The 15,630-nt window shown below is 42.9% G+C and overlaps 1 protein-coding gene across 2 annotated transcripts in view; it reads left to right on the top strand.

Moving 5' to 3' along the window:
* The first annotated feature begins 7,467 nt into the window (after positions 1 to 7,467).
* NDRG3 (NDRG family member 3) overlaps positions 7,468 to 15,630 on the top strand; it is a 43,526-nt gene continuing 35,363 nt past the window's right edge. The window contains exon 1 of one of the 2 annotated variants that reach the window (XM_029965300.1): positions 7,468 to 7,574. The gene's annotated coding sequence lies outside the window, so the exon portion shown is untranslated. The remainder of the gene's footprint in view (positions 7,575 to 15,630) is intronic. The other variant, XM_029965301.1, reaches the window with a different exon arrangement.

Genomic DNA, 15,630 nt, shown 5'->3' with positions numbered 1-15,630 from the left:
TTTAACTGTGATCCCGAAGGGAGAATTCCTGTCGGGTGTGTGCAGCGCTGTGAGGCGGAGCAGCAGATCCTTCGGGAAGGGACAGTGAGCTGAGTGCCCGTGTGGCACTGACAGACCTCGGCACACACGGCAGTGCTGGGCGTGGGCACCGAGCTGCTCTGCTCCCCTGCCCTCAGGACCTGCTCTGGGCTGCGAAAACGGCCTTCAGCTTCTTTTTTCCTTGTTTAAAAAATGTTTTGTTGGGGTTGCAAAACAAGCACAAGGCAGCCCTCAAAAGCCAGCTTTGGAAATGGTGTTGCACAGGATTTCTCAGACAGATGGAGGAGGCATTCACTGAGCATTGTATTATCTTTTGTTGTCAGTAGTAGAAAAATAATGGAGGTTTTTCCTTGGGCCTTACAAAAGATAACTGCTTTTCCTCTCTTGACTTTAATTGTTTCATTCTTCTTTATTAAAGACAGGAGTTTCTTAACAATGAAAGCAATAAAGCAAGCAGAGAAGCCTGTGATGTCTTTAAGAACAGAAGAAAGGAAGAAATAAGAAATAAGATAAAGTCCATTGTGTGGCATAGTAACCTTTGAAGAAATTCATAGTAGAATAGGAATATGAATTTAGGACTTTATATAAAGACAGGAGAAATACTGTCAGTACTTAATTTTCATAAAATAAGAAATGTTTAGGCAGGTATTATTCAACCCTTTAGGGAGGTCTCCAGAATATCAATCTCTGTACTTTCTCTCATTGGTAGGAAGTAGTTGTTGGGGAAAAAGATTGAAATGACCTGAAACACATTGCACCAGAAGGCCTAATTCTCTACTTGAGCATTAATTGCCTAAACTAAGAAGTCTTGCAATGCGGATAGCTTGCTTTTCTGTAGTTTTGATTCCTTTGATGTGATATATTAATGTTTTCTCAGATCTCTAGCCTTCAAATGTCATTCTGGGCTATGGATTGATTGCAAATACAGCACTTCTGCTGCTATTTTTATCATGTCTCCACATTAAAATGATCCGCTTCTGTAGACACCATCATCAGTCACCTTGTTGGCCTAAAAATGACTTGAGGAAATACAATCTTTGTATTGTCAAAACTTTCAATAAGGAAAGGCTCAGAGAGTTTAAATCCTGATCTTGAAACATTTCCTTTAGTGAAGTCTGAAGTATTTTTATCCTATCATAAATCACTAGACTCAGATTTTCTTTTGTGTTTTAAAGAAAACCCCAGGTCTTCCGAGCAGCAGTGATTCCAGGTTGCTTTCCATAGTCTGGGGCCTCAGCTTTCAAGAGTGGTGCTCACCTTTCCATAAATCAAGGGACTTGTTCCATGCCCTTGGTCACTGCTTCCCTGTGGGTTCAAGCATCTGTGTGCATCAAAGGTACAGGGAGAGACAGGGTGCTCCCCTCAGAGGGTCTGCTTGGGACTCTGCTCTTCTGAGCTCCTGAGTGCAGTTGCAGCAGGAGGGGGATCTCTTTCTCTTGTCTGGCCAAACAGACAAGGACTGCAGTGATTTCTGGGCCACTATTAGAAAGTTCCATCCTTATTTTACTGGCATGCCTGTATACTTCTCATTTTTAAGGGATGAGCAGTCACATCTCCAAGTGGACAACTCTTCCTCTGAGCACCTGCATTAGCACAATGTGGTGATGGCCATCACCACTGGCCTGTTAAGGAGCTTGATTGAGCCAGTGCTGTGCTGTCTTTCTCTCTCATGCAGTGGCTAGATGAAGAGCAATGACTTTTATTACTGGTGATTGCATAATAAATAATAGAAAACAGCTTTCAACCTGCCCACAGGGCAGTGGTGGTGAAGGGAGGGCTCTATTTTACTCCAAACAAGCTGCAGAGGCATTGCAGGGGAAGTAGCCTTGGAGCTCTTACCTCTTTTTGGTTTCTTCCCTGATTACAGTTTCATTTGAAGGACAACCAAAACATTCAAATTCTACCTGAGGTGAATATTTAACGGAGTGTATCTGGTGCCAGTGTATCGAGCTGCAAGGGAAAGTGCTGGTCCCTTCATAAAATGCAAAGTTATTCCATGCTGACTCAAAGATCCCAAAAGAAAAAGGACTCCCAGCATGTGTGGTTTGGTGAAGGAATTATGGAGAAAAATTTGTTATCCTGTGCTAGAGAGGAGGTTCAGACAGATCACAGAAACTGATCTCCTCTGACTTCACTGTGCTGAATAATGTCGACACAAGGAGCCGAGAGAACAGCCTAAAAAGGTATCGGGATGAACTTATGCAACGTAATCAGATCAACACATTGTTTTGAAAAGAAATGAACACCTGAGCCTGTGATGATTCCCTCTGAGCCCTTCCTTTGGTAGAAGCCCTTGAGCAAGGAGAGGAGTGTCCATCCCTGCTGCAGGGGATGGACACTTTTCTCTTTGAAGCTCCCTGGCATAAACCTTGTGTAGCTCTTACATAAATGGAGCAAATGTACATAAAAGGACTAATTAAAAAAAAGATAAATTAAAAGTTGGGGTCAACTTGAGGTCTAGGGGGAACATATGAGCAACTTAGATTTAAAATTATGTAATAATTTTTTTTTAATGAAGTTCCCAACTCTGGGAGTAGAGGGGGAAACAGGGTGTTGTGTAGAAGGTTGCCTGCACATTTATGAAGATATGTGGCAGCATTAAGGCACATTTCTAAAGAGAAACTATGATATATCAACTTGAGGAAGCATGAAAAATAGTCCTACAGAGCAGTAAAATCATAGGAGTAATCTACACTGGAGCTCATTATCAGTGTAATCTGGCAAGTTCTTTGAGTATAAGAGAACTAGAGAGAGGTGACAAGAGAGAGCAAAGGCGTGGAATGAGGAGAGAGGAGGAGACATTAAACAGTTTAGGATTTTGCACCTCGGAAAGGAGCCACTGGGAGGACAAAAGGAAGTAATAAAGCTTTATGAAAGGAGGACTGGCACAGAAGGTGAGTGAAGAATATCTGGCATTTCTGAGACCATGAGGACTATTGGGATGTCCAATAACAATTTAGCTATAAATCAGACAGATGGAAGGTTTATTTTATACAGTGTTTTCACAATATTAGCCATTGCCAGAGAATGATGTGGAAGCCAAAAGCACAGAGAAGTCAGAGTTATAAAAATAAATGGAAGAGAGGTGACAAATTTATTTTTATCAGCAAACATACATTGTTATAGTAAAGGGAAGAGTTACCTTTGAGGAAACATGGAAAAATCCTATGACACTGAGTGATAAAGTAGCATTTTAAATTCAGCATAGTGAAGTAATGCAGCTGGAGAAAAGCCCCCACTGTATGTGTACAGCAGTGAACTCTGAATTAGCTTTTCCAGACAGAGTGGGAACTGGGGGTTATAACAGGCAGTTCTACCAAAATATTATCTCAGTGTTTGGAAAAGCAAATTGAAGATTAGATACTTGTGGAAAAATAATAGTGATCAAACTAGGCAACCTGCTGGTGTGTAAAGTCCCAGTGCAGCCATGGTGTGAATGCTGCAGGAGCAGTGGTCCCATCGCTCTCAAAGCCCAGTGAAACTGGGAGCCATCCTGACAAGGTTGATGCGAATGATCAGAGGTGTGGAGTGGCTTCCTTGTAAAGAATGATAAATTGATCAAAACTCTTCAGTTTCAAAAAGAGGTCTTTGAAGAGGGTGTGAGGGAAGCACGGAGCCTTAGCAGCACGGAGCATATGTGAACCCATTTTTCACTATCTCTTTTGAGAAAAGGACTAAGACCACCAAATGGAAATAGTGGGTGGCAGGCTCAAAATAAAGTAAGATATTTCTAAAGTGGGAGCATGACCTCCTCCTTTCTCTTTGGCACAGAGTTTTTAATCTGTTGGAACAATTCCCTGGATTTAAGCTGATTTATTCTGCAGTTAACACTTCATCAGAACGCTGTTCGTAGGGCTTTGAAAGCTTAACTCTAGAGCTCTGCTCACAAGAGAAATCCTTTCAAATGGTGGAGTAGGGATATGCAGCCTGGCTGTCTAAAACAGCCCCTCTGATCACTTTTCATTGGGAAAATCAGTGCAACTTCTCAACAGAGGGTTTTAGTGGAAATACCTGGTAAAGTCAAGTACGGTTCCTGCAGCTCAGAACAAACAGCCTGGCCTTGTGTCTGGTGTTCTGAGGTTGTGATTGGAGTATTAAAACTTCGTGGCAGCAAGAGCTAATGTACGCTCTGTGACCGTGAGTTGGGATGGTGGCATTTTCTTATGCTGTGGTAGGACATCCAGCTTCATCTACTACAGGAATAAAACAATAAAAAACCAATTTGGGATTGCTCCAAAACAGCAGCAGGTTTTGCCTTCATGGAAACCAGACATGGTTCTAGTGTATGAGTACTATTTATTTGTGGTTTATTACCTGTGCTTTGTTGTGTTTGCATATTTATTGACAGAATTAATTTCTTGCCATTTTAGGCCAGTTCAGAGCACCTTGCTAAACATTTATTTACTGAACTGTAAAGAGAGACATCGCTAACTTAGACTCATAGACAGCTCAGAAGAATTGTGCTTTGGGGTTGTGTTTAACATCTGCTTCTGACCTGCAGAATGGCCGCTGGTCACAGAAGCGTGTCATTATTTCCAGCTCATTAAATAAAAGCTGTGACCTCAATCTGCAAATCTTTGAGATGCTCGGAGTTTGAAAGAGAGGAGTGGTGGGTTCTGCTGGTGTTGCTGAGCCAACCCCCCGGCCACTGCTGCAGTGTGAGCGTGTGGCCTCGAGGGCCTTGCTCGGGCATGGCTGTGCCCGAGACTGGACTGGGCTCTGGAGGTGGTGAGGAAATGTTCTGGGTAAGGTGGGTTATTATCGTTTTACTTTTAAAGTGTTATTCTGATCCAGGGTAATTGGATTACTGAGTTTTCACAGATCACTGGGCGTGGAGAGATCTGAGAGCACTCACAGAGCAGAGCACAAGTCAGCTAAAACTCATTAGCTGACATTGCTGTGGGAGAGGCTCGGAAGAGAATCCACGCTTTGGTTCCCTGATGGTGGCTTAAACTAATATGATAGTCTTTTCAATTGGGTTTGGCACCTGATAGTACCACAATTCACCTGACTAATACTGTCTTAATTACATCTTATGGTACGACTATCCTTCTTCAGAACATTTTAAATATATTCTGAGGGTTTTTTTAGATATCATAGCTATAACATTGCCGTGCTGGACATGAGGTAGGTCGTGTATCTGCCATTTTCCAAAAGGATATGGCAATGAGGCTTGGAGAGGGAGGGGAAAAAGAGTAAAGTTGGAGGAATAAAATCAATCCAGAAGTAACCAGGGCTCTCATTTTATTTCCAAGATGCTTGCATCAACAGTGTCTTTAAACTTAATTTTGCCTAAAGGTTAATATAGAAGAAATGTGCAGGTAATGTTACAAAAAGGAAATACTAAACCAAGTAAAAATATTTGATAATTTCTCTTGAGGTGAGTGTTGGCAAGCTAGCCTGTCTTTGGAGAGGGTATTGTCAAGAGGCTTTTTGTAGGGTCGGGGCTGGTGTTCTAACCCTTCCCATTTGCCAAGAGCCTTGTGTTGGGAAGGTCCTTCTCTGGACAGCACATGCGAACTTCTGGGAAGTTGTAGCTGCTCAGAGCTGTGCAAATGGGCTGTCAGAAGGAGTCAGTCTTCAATATAACCTGCAGAGTGCTACTTTATATTGTGTATTTTTGTTTTGTAACATTGGGATGAAAGTACTCTGGGTGTAATAGGTCAAGCTCTTGATTGTTTTTGTGACTGTCAGGGAAGGAGGGAGGCACTAAGCTCGATTTCATGGGTGAGGCTGCCTTACTGTTTTTTCTGCAGCACAAAGCCTGAGAGTAAATACCCTCTGTTCACAAGGAACAGCAGTGTTTCAGTGCACTGGGCAAGAAGCTTCTGCAGGACCTGAGAGAGACAGACCCTGTCTGAGGTACATGTAGATGTATAGGCAATTATCAGGTATACCACATCCTAGGCATTTGCTCTTGAACTCTTTGAGGCTGGATCTTGCACTGCTTAGATCCTGAGCAGTTCTTCGTGTGGTTTTTTTCTGGAAAGTAGTGAACATTTTTCAGAGTTGGCAATCAATTTAATATTAAGCCTGTTATTTTGACATATTAACATCTGCCCTGAAAAATCTACCAGATGAATTTCTGCTTCATCTATGGTTTACTGTGAAGTCTGACTTGACTCCTTATTCATTATTAAACAGTTTTAGAAAGGGAATTTTTAAATAATTCTGATGTGTGGCTGTAGCAGCCACACCTACTTATGGATATTAATTTTTCTTTTTACTCTGGTCTGTGATACTTTAAGGTTAAAAATCTCATTGTTTATTCATCTACCTTCCACTTGCAGCAAGGGAAATTCGCATTGGATTAAAGGAAACTATTTTAGCAGTGAGAGTGGTGTGTAATGCTAGAATCTACATCCACAGAGATTTGAAAATCCGTAAGGCCCTGAGCAACTGGATCCAGCTTTGAAATTACTCCTGCTTGCAAAGGAGTAATCTCTCCTCAGAAATCCCTTCCAGCCTCTGTGGCTCTGCAGTTGTGTTCGGGTCCCTGCCGTGTTCCTGCCGTGCCATCCTCACCCACGGAAGAGGCTGTCAACAGGCTTCTGAGAAACTTCCTCTTAGTAATTCTTACTCGAGAAATTAGTTTTAGACTTTGGTGTAATCAGCTTGTTCCCTCACTGTTGCTTTGATGTGGTGTGTTCTTGTCTCATGCTGGTTTCTGTGGAATGAAATCAGGAATTAATTTGCTGTAATCCAGTCTTTCTAAACAAGGAGGGGTTAAACATGAAACCCATGTGGTGGTTTAACTTCATTCAGAACTAGAGTATTAGAACTAGATCACTTGTATTGAGATCTTCAGTTAGTTTTAAAAGAAGTAATACCTTTATGTTTTGACATCCTCAGGGGTCTGTTTACAATAACTGCATGTCCTGGCTGGAGTGTCTGTGGGATCATGGGTTACCATTGTGAGATATGTGATGTGAAGCTGTCTTAAGCTTGTGAATGTTTTTGCAGCATCCCAGGTATATGAAACTGAATTTCACTTAATAGGAACCACCTTAACATACACTATGATTTCTTAATGACAATGAAGCTCTGAGTTGATCTAAACCAGGGACTTTGGTTTGTAGTAAGGAAGTTTGGGTGAGGAAAAAAGAAATTATTACTTCTAACTGATAATAAGCAAAAGCTATGCAGATTCAACCTACCTTTCTAAAAACTGTTCTTTTCCTGATATAAGTTGTTTGCCCAGTCCAGTTCACACATTAGATAGCTTTGGCTTCTGATTTTGACCACTCTAACGTGAATCAATGTGGGGATGAATGAGGAAAGGGAAGGAATGAAGGATGGAGCAAAAGGAAAGCAGATGTTCTTTCCTGCATAAAATGCCAACAGGGTTTGGGTTTGGAGGGACAGGATCTCACCAGGGAACGAGGCACCTTTAAGAGGATGTGTCTTTTGGACGTTGGGATATCTCAGGCAGTAATGGCCAGAGCTTTTGCAGGAAGATCTGAACTCACAAGCAACCAAGAATAACCACTGGAATCTGTGGAGAGCAAACTGGGTTTGGGTGCACATGGAACCTGGTAAGTAGATCAGAGATTCCTCCTGGGACCTTATCTGACAAACTTAAAATCTGGGGAAGCATATTTGGTACAGAGTGCCATCCTCCTTTGACCTCCAGCTAGTTACAGAAAGGCATTCCTAATTCTATGGAAAACATCAACTGCCTTCCAATGGTATTTTACATATCTACCTTATATATAGTTTTATAACTGACATTAGACAGAAGTCATTCTTATGAATGATGTAGTGCTTAAGCAGCTGGTGTTTTCCATCCTGTCTCTCTCCTGTATTCATGCAGGTGTTTGCAAACTGCTCCTGAAACTCCTAAGGGGGGGTACTCACAGTGGCTGAAAGAAAATGTGGTTCATTGCTGCATCACAGAATCACAGACTGGTTTCTGTTGGAAGGGACCTCAAATATCTCATTCCAACCCCCCTGCCACAGACAGGGACACCTTCCACTGCACCAGGTTGCTCCAAGCCCTGTCCATCCTGGCCTTGGACACTTCCAGGGATGTTTTTACCCTCTCTGAAATAAGACATTATGACCTGTTTTATCAAAAGGCTTCTATCCATTTCAGGAACTTATAACATGAATGCCCATGCTGATGCATACTTAGGTGTTCATTTACAGCTACAGCCCTGCTTACCTGTATCCAGGGAGCACCATGAAGACTGTAGTGAGTTAACTGCTTTATTTGTATATTTGCCTACTCTGCTGTACATGATCCTCAGCTTAGACTGCAGGAGTTGGAGATGACTCCAGAGCTCGTTACGTGTCTGGTCCTCATGACATGAGCTTGTTCTGATGTTCATGTGATTGTCTGATAGGCTCCTTCAGCTCACTAAAGCAGCAGAAAGGTAGCCTGGCAAACAGTCTGCATTAAGTCTGCTCATGTTACAGTCAAGCATTCCAGACATTGCCTGAGGCAGGGATTGGGTTCTGCCTGCAAGGGGACAGAGCAGAGTAGAGAGCTGAAGGGTCTGATGTTCCTTTTCAGAGGCTGTCAGGTGAAACTTTAGTTCCTCTATGTCCTGAAATAATACCTTACAACAAGGCAACTCATAGTTCTGTTCTGTATCCACTCTATCTAAATGGATTAGAGGCTAAGTGCAGACCCCACATATCCTCTGGCAGCATAGTGAGCATGTACAGCATCTGCTCTCTGATTCAGCTGAAGAGCTAACGCTGCCCAAACACCTGGTTTCCTACAATCAAACCTCAAATCAAGGTCTTTGTAGTTGGCAGATTTAGAAAAAAGGAACTGAAGGAGCCTTTTCATCAGTCAGTTCACTGATCCAAGTGAAAGCTAGTCTTGCAAAAATACTTGAGGGAGGGAGTAAGCAGATCTGATTTGCCAGATTATTGCATAATCATTGGCCTGGTGCAAGGGAAGGAAAGGAAGGAAGTTCTGGCTGGCACAGGGGAGGAGAACAGGAGCATCCCTTTTGGCAGCAACCCACAATTGTATTAAACGAATAATGAAATTTCCTCACGAATTGATTCTGAGTTGTCCTGTATCTGTTACTGGTTTTAACTGTGCTAACCAGAGTTGTTTCTTCTGGCCAGCTGCCTCAGGACAGGCATATAATTCAGCTTGACACAAGGATGTTTTCTGCTTGGAAGTGAATTCACAGACTGGAAATGATGGGACAGCTGTACAGCAGTTGCAGTGGGTTTGAAGTAATGGCACTGATACTTCAGACTGTCCTTCAGATGGCACAGGGTGGGCCAAACTGAAAGAGCTTGTTCACTGAAGCTCAAGGAGCAGTGCTGCATGCATAAGGGGAAATTTCATTATTGAGGAGGAAGGAGCAAAACCCATATAATAAAAATCTTATTTTAGCAATTTGTTTTTTATACAATGTATATGTGTTCTTAAAATTTATATCAGTCCCTTGAATGCCCCTTTTGCAAGCAGTTTGTAGCTAGAGCAGATGAAACTGCATCCTGAGACTTACATCTGTCTTCTGTGTACATTGATATTCTTATATTCAATACCCATCATTATTTAATACTAAACAATATATATTTGCTGTGATAAAACTTAAGGTCTCTCCCTTGTCCACCAGGGTGTATAACTTGGAACTGGAGATGCTGAAATGTTTGATCAGCTTTTGCCTGCAAGTATGCTACTTTCTGATGGCCAAAATCCATTTATTCAAGTTTGAATGAAGTAAGAACAGTTTGGGTTTGCTCTGTGAAGCTAGAAGTGGTTTAGATGTATAACATACAGAGCACAGTGAAAGGCTGTTCATTACCTGAATGAGCTGAACCCAGAAGCATTTGTGTCTTCTTAGCTGCTGAGGAGCAGAACTGTTTGTTCTTCTTGAGCTTTTCACATGTCTGTGATGATTTTTAAGTTTGGTTTATCCAGACTGCACTACATTACACTGCACATGCCAAGAGATGTGACCAAAACTACTGGATGCTATTTCTTCACTGGTGAATATGTTATGACATTGGATTTAGGTTGTACAATTTATATATATGAGTGAGCACAAAAAAATTAAATGAAAGTTGCTGTACAAATTTTTTTTTCTTATGCATTTGATCTCAGTATTCTTCTTCCATCCCAGTAGCACCTCACACAAATGAACTAAAAATGTCAATCAAAATTGCATTACAAAATACAAAAACCGAGGTCTGACTAATTGCTTGTTTAGCTATACAATAACTTAAATGGTGGTTCCTCCCACGCAGCAAGAAGGCTCAGTTGAGTGTAATGATTATATTATGGAATGGTTTGGGTTGGAAGGGACCTTAAAAATCATCCAGTTCTGACCCCCTGCCATTGGCAGCGACACCTTCCACTAGATCAGGTTACCCCAAGCCCCGTCCAACCTGGTCTTGGATCACTGCAGTTTAACGTTTGGTAACCAGTGAAAATGCAACTTTTTCAATAAGATAAATAAAATGCAAAATCAACATTAAATTTCAGTAAATTGAAATGTGCTGTTTCATGATAAAAATTATTGTTAAAATCTCATTTAAACGGATTTCCAACCCACTCTGCCCTGGAACACTTTGCTTTGCTCAGTGCAGTATGTATTCACATTTGGTTAATTTTTTTCACTTAAAATGTAAAATCGCACTGTCAGTAGGAAGCATGGCTGAAATGAAGCAGAAACAAGCTTGAAAGTCAAACTGCAGAGGAAAGTGAAGGGTCTGGTGGAAAGCAGTCAAATTTCAGCATAAGCTGCTTAAGAGTAGGTTGCTGTTGAAGAGAGCATTTCCCGGAGAGTGAGTGCTGTGGAGCAAGTGAGGTCAGGTACAGAGTGATGAGTGCCTCTGCAGGTGAGAGCTCGAAGGTGGGGAGAGAGGGACAGAGAGGAGATGGCATGGGGAGAAGCTGCAGTGGATGCTGTGATGGTTACAGAGCTGATGAAGAGCTACAGATGTTTTGGTTTGGACAAACATCCAACCAAAACCTTCGAAAGCCCTCGGCCGTGCCTGCTGGGACCTCCTGAACTGCAGGGGTAGTGGAAGCAGGTGGCTCAGTAGAGATGAAAGAGTCCTTGAACAGATTCATTTGAACATGTCCTTTGCCATGAAACTGGTAAAAATGGTCTGTGGTTTTAGTTTGAGCTGTGCAAACTCTGACGCTGGGTAATGTGAGTGCTGCTTTAGGGTGATGCCAGTGGACATGAAGGGAACATGGGACATCATGTGAATCACATGACTGATGGTAGCAGCCACTGCTTATTTCATTTGCTTTTGGTGGAACAGCTTATTCAGGGAAATGCTGCAAGGCTGTTTGAAAGAGCCATGACCAGAAAAGGCTCTTTCAAAGACAGTAGTTTGCATCATTTTCATCGGAGAAATTTCTCGTGCCGGTTTATATCCTGGGTGTCCCATCTCTAAAACTTCTGGGACTGTCCTGTACAGGGCAGTACGTGGGTCAGCGTTCTCATGGGTACTGGTCAAGGTAATGCAAAACAATTTGAAGACTTTTGCAGTATTCTTGCCTAATTGGCCCTGTAGTTGTTGCCTGTTAATTCAGATGGTCAGCAGGGATGGAGTCCTGCTCGCTGTGGCAATGTGATGCTGATTTTAGTTAGAATTGGACTCCTCCAGAATTAAGCTGGGCACGGACCTTTTCTTTACAAAGCCATTGTTAGATGTAGGTCTTGTTTAAGCTCCTTAGAAATTATATTTACCAGCTGGCATTTCTGTCCTAGGTGTAGCCCAGATTTCAGGGAGGTAAAAGCATGGTGGGTTAGGAAGCTGCTGTTGCTCAAGTGCGGGAGCTGGCACTGCACCAGTGAAGCAGAACAGAGTTCCTCTGCAGGCATGCGGTTTGTCTTGGAGATGGAATGCCATGTGATGCATTCTCAGAAATATATGAGCTGGAACGCAAAGTGAGTAACCTAGGAAAATATTTTTAAAGGGAATTTGGATCTTTTGCCTGTTTTGCTGGAAGTTTACAATGTCAGCTAGCATTTTAGTGTAGAAAACAGAGTAGCCTGTGCAGGTTTTGGGAAGCACACTGCTGCCCAGAGGCTTGCAGAGGGCTGAGGAGCAACACAACAGGAATGCCCAAGGGTCTCAAGGCCCATAAATGAAACTTAGCTGAGATCTGTGTGCCAAGGCTGCAGTCTGCCCAACCAGGCTCAGGAGCCCTGGCAAGCAGCTGGTCTTCCTGTGTGTGAGAGCAAAGCTTGGAAGGCACAGAAAGTGGGAATCCCCCTATGAAGAAAGAGAAAGTTGCTGTAGAGAGCTGCACAGCACACACGGCTGGAGAAATGCCTGAGCAGCAAACGTGCAGGCTGTGGGTAGAGTATTTGAGTTCTGGCATGGGCTGCAAATCCTGGGTTTGTTCCCATCTTCCTTTGCATGCCAGGAGCAGCATTTCTGCTTTCCATCTCCTTAGAAGTGGGCGGCTGTGTCGGAGGGTGGTTCTCAGGAACATAACTTGGATTGTCATGGCTGTAAGTGCCATCAGTCCCTAGAGAGGACCTGCTTCAGATGGCCTGTGCTGGGCTGCCCACCGAGGGAGTGCATGTTTTTGGTAGCATAGCTTGATCACTGATCGGTGTGATTTTGCCCCAGTGTGGTTAACATACAAAGCAGGAGTATAACAGGCTATGGAGGTAACAAATTAGAAGCTGTATTCAAGTTGAGATGAACAAACAAGAATTTTTAGCCTCTGAATGCAAGGTTTTGTTGCACTGAGTTCCTTAGCAGTGTGGAGAGATTGCAGCCCCCTAAGAAAACAGCTGAAGTCAAGATGCAGCTCTTGCAGTTCCCAACCCTGTGGGAAGCAGCTGTGCCAGAGCCTCAGTGACCAGGACCTGGAGCCTTGGTCCCTGCAGATGATGTGGTTTCATGCTCAGGTCTGTAGGACTCGTGCTCTTGACTTACTGAACTCACTTTACTGCAACTTCTTCCTTTGTATACTGAAACTGTGTAAATTGAGAGCAGCCTTATCTTGGAGTAAGCACACAAACATGGATTTCAGGTCTTATTTATAGGTAGCTGCTTCCTTTCTGAGGCTCACCAGCCTTGATTTTTTGTAGCCTTCTGTCTTCTACCCTGATTCTAATCTCCATGCTTAATGATTCACCACATCTCACCTGGATTCTTGTCTTACTGATTTTCAAAGAGGATAGAGTCTACTCCAGCCTTCAGGAAACCTTTGGAAAGGGATGGATGGTTTCAGCTGGGGAATTTGAGTGTATTTATAGTAATATATAAATAGAGGCAAGAGGAATACTTACAAAACAGGTGGTACAGGGACATTTATAGAAAAAATGTATGATTTATACAGGGATCGTTCCAGGCAAACCTTTTGCTTTGCCTGTAGTCTGTCTTCTACAGAGCTCTTTTGAGTGCTATGAATATTTATGCTGCTTTGTTGTGTCAGCTTATGAAATTACATGTATGTCTCTTTAAATAACAGGAGGAGTGGAGGGAGGAATTTGATTGTTTCCTGGGCAGACATGTCTGCAGAGCTTTTACAAGGAGTCTTTAACACAGCTGGAGCAGAGAATAGCCCCAGATCAACCACATCCCACCCTTCCCTTTGCCTCTGCACTTGGAGATGTGCTTTACAAGGTCTCTCTGCTACATAGCATTCTCTTTTGCTCAAATGTGCCCCTTTACCATGTCTCAAACCAAAAGGTGTGTTGCTGTTGGCATAGCAGGGTGCTTGCCTGAAGTTGTGGCAAATAGTCCTGTAGAGCGAGTCAGATCTTATGCTGTGATCATAAGTTACCCAGATTCAGTCCAGGGCAATCACACTGAGCTTGCTAAGACCTTGGGAAGAGAAAAGTGCATGCATCTACCTACAGAATATCCTCTGAACAGATTGAAATGACATCCTGAGGCTGTGACAGCCGTTTTTGTGGAGAGCTCCCAAACAAGTGGATTGGGAAGAGCTGGTTCAGCAAGCTAAAAAAAGCTGCTTGCAAGCAGTGATGGGGACCACCTGTACCTTTTCCTTCAAAAAACCATCAAAAAGCTTTAAGTTTCCAGGAAAGGAGAAAAAAAATCAAATTTGCTAAATGAATAGATTTAGATTTAAAATGTTTAGGAAAAAAATTCACCGTCTGGCCCTTTGAGGCTGTGTAGGTTTGATCTTTCTGTGTGATTTAATCTCAGTTCAGCAATGTTCAGTGGCTTCCTGGCTCCCCTCAGCACTGGGCTCTCTCTGGTCCCTTCGGAGGCCTTACTCCTGGGTGAGAGAGCAGAGGAGCTCCCAGGCTGACTGTGCTGCAGGCTCATTGCTTAGCAGGTCTCTTACTCCTCTGTGAACTCCCCTACAGAAGTTTTCCCAGCTGTTTGAGCCCAGCTGGTGGTAAGGACAGTTGTCTCTACTCTCTCAAGGAAGTGTCAAGTAATTCTCAGCTCAGCACCCAAACCAGCAGCCTTTCTTCCTGCTGCCCAGCTTGCTTTAAAGAAGGGGCAACAAGCAGTGCCCATTATGGGCAGTGCCATAGGAGTTTCCCCTGAGGCACTATTTGGAGCAATAGTGAACCAGGAAGATAAACATCAGATTAATTTCAGAGTGATACTGTTTACTGTGTGCACTGTAATTGAATCTAGAGACCAAGTATGAAATCAGAGCTGATGATATATAAGCATTTGACAGTCCTTGCTTTGAAGCCCTACTTAAGTTTTTATTCTTCTCATGTTATAAATGATGAACATAGTAGTGCATGGGATTTACAGAATGTGTGTCTCTGCCTCTCTAGGCTTTGCACACTTCATGGACCTCCTCACACTGACAGCAAATGGTGTCCCTGGGCAGGTTTATGCAGGATGCATCCCAGGGCTCTCTGGGACTTGTTGCTCTTTCTATAGCCAGGGGAAAACTAGGAGAAATATCTTCCAGTCTTTAGCAAAAGTATCTTTGAGCAATCTAATGCAGAGCAATTGGTGCTCTGACGTGTTCTTTGGTCAGTCAGAGCTCGGCAGAGAGGGGTTATTAGATGCCCTGCTTCTCTGTAGACTCTGGTTTAGGCAAAAAGGCAAGGTGTGAGCCTAAGACTCAGGAACTTACCAATCCCTTGTGTATAAAAACCCACAGAGAAAGGTGGCTTGTGTGTGCACAGCTTTTTAATCCCTTTGGAGAGATGGACAACTTCTTGGTCTCTTGGGTGACCCCAAGAATAAGCATCACATTCCTGCCTGCCATGGGACCCAGCAGGTGTCTTTTCAGAGGAGCCTAAGAGAAGGGATACACTCTCCAGATAAGGTGAACGTGGTCATTCTGGTACTGTCTGCAGCTTATCTGCAGATAAGCTTTGTGATGCTTGTGTGAAACTCCTTTTGTGTCTGTAACCTCATGGGATGCTGTTTTCGAGAGAACCTGGTAGATGCTGAGCTCTTAATCAGCCCCAGTGTATATGGAAGTTGTAATTCCTTAGCAGAAGTATTTTTTTTATTCCATAATATCTTATCAGAAAGACAGTAACCAGTGTTCCTCTGGGGCTTACAGAGGAAATGACTCTTACTCCTCTTCTGAGTAAAGATTCATTGTGGGGTAAGGAGTTGTTACCTCTAGATTAACTGGTTTCTTGAAACTCTCCCAACTGGTATCTTTTATGGCAAAAAAGCTGAAAAGGAAGAGTA

The sequence above is a fragment of the Manacus vitellinus genome, unplaced genomic scaffold (genome assembly GCF_001715985.3).
Source record: "Manacus vitellinus isolate BGI_N305 unplaced genomic scaffold, ASM171598v3 scaffold_97_pilon, whole genome shotgun sequence".
Taxonomy (NCBI): Eukaryota; Metazoa; Chordata; class Aves; order Passeriformes; family Pipridae; genus Manacus; species Manacus vitellinus.
This window is presented reverse-complemented; position numbering and strand designations above follow the sequence as displayed.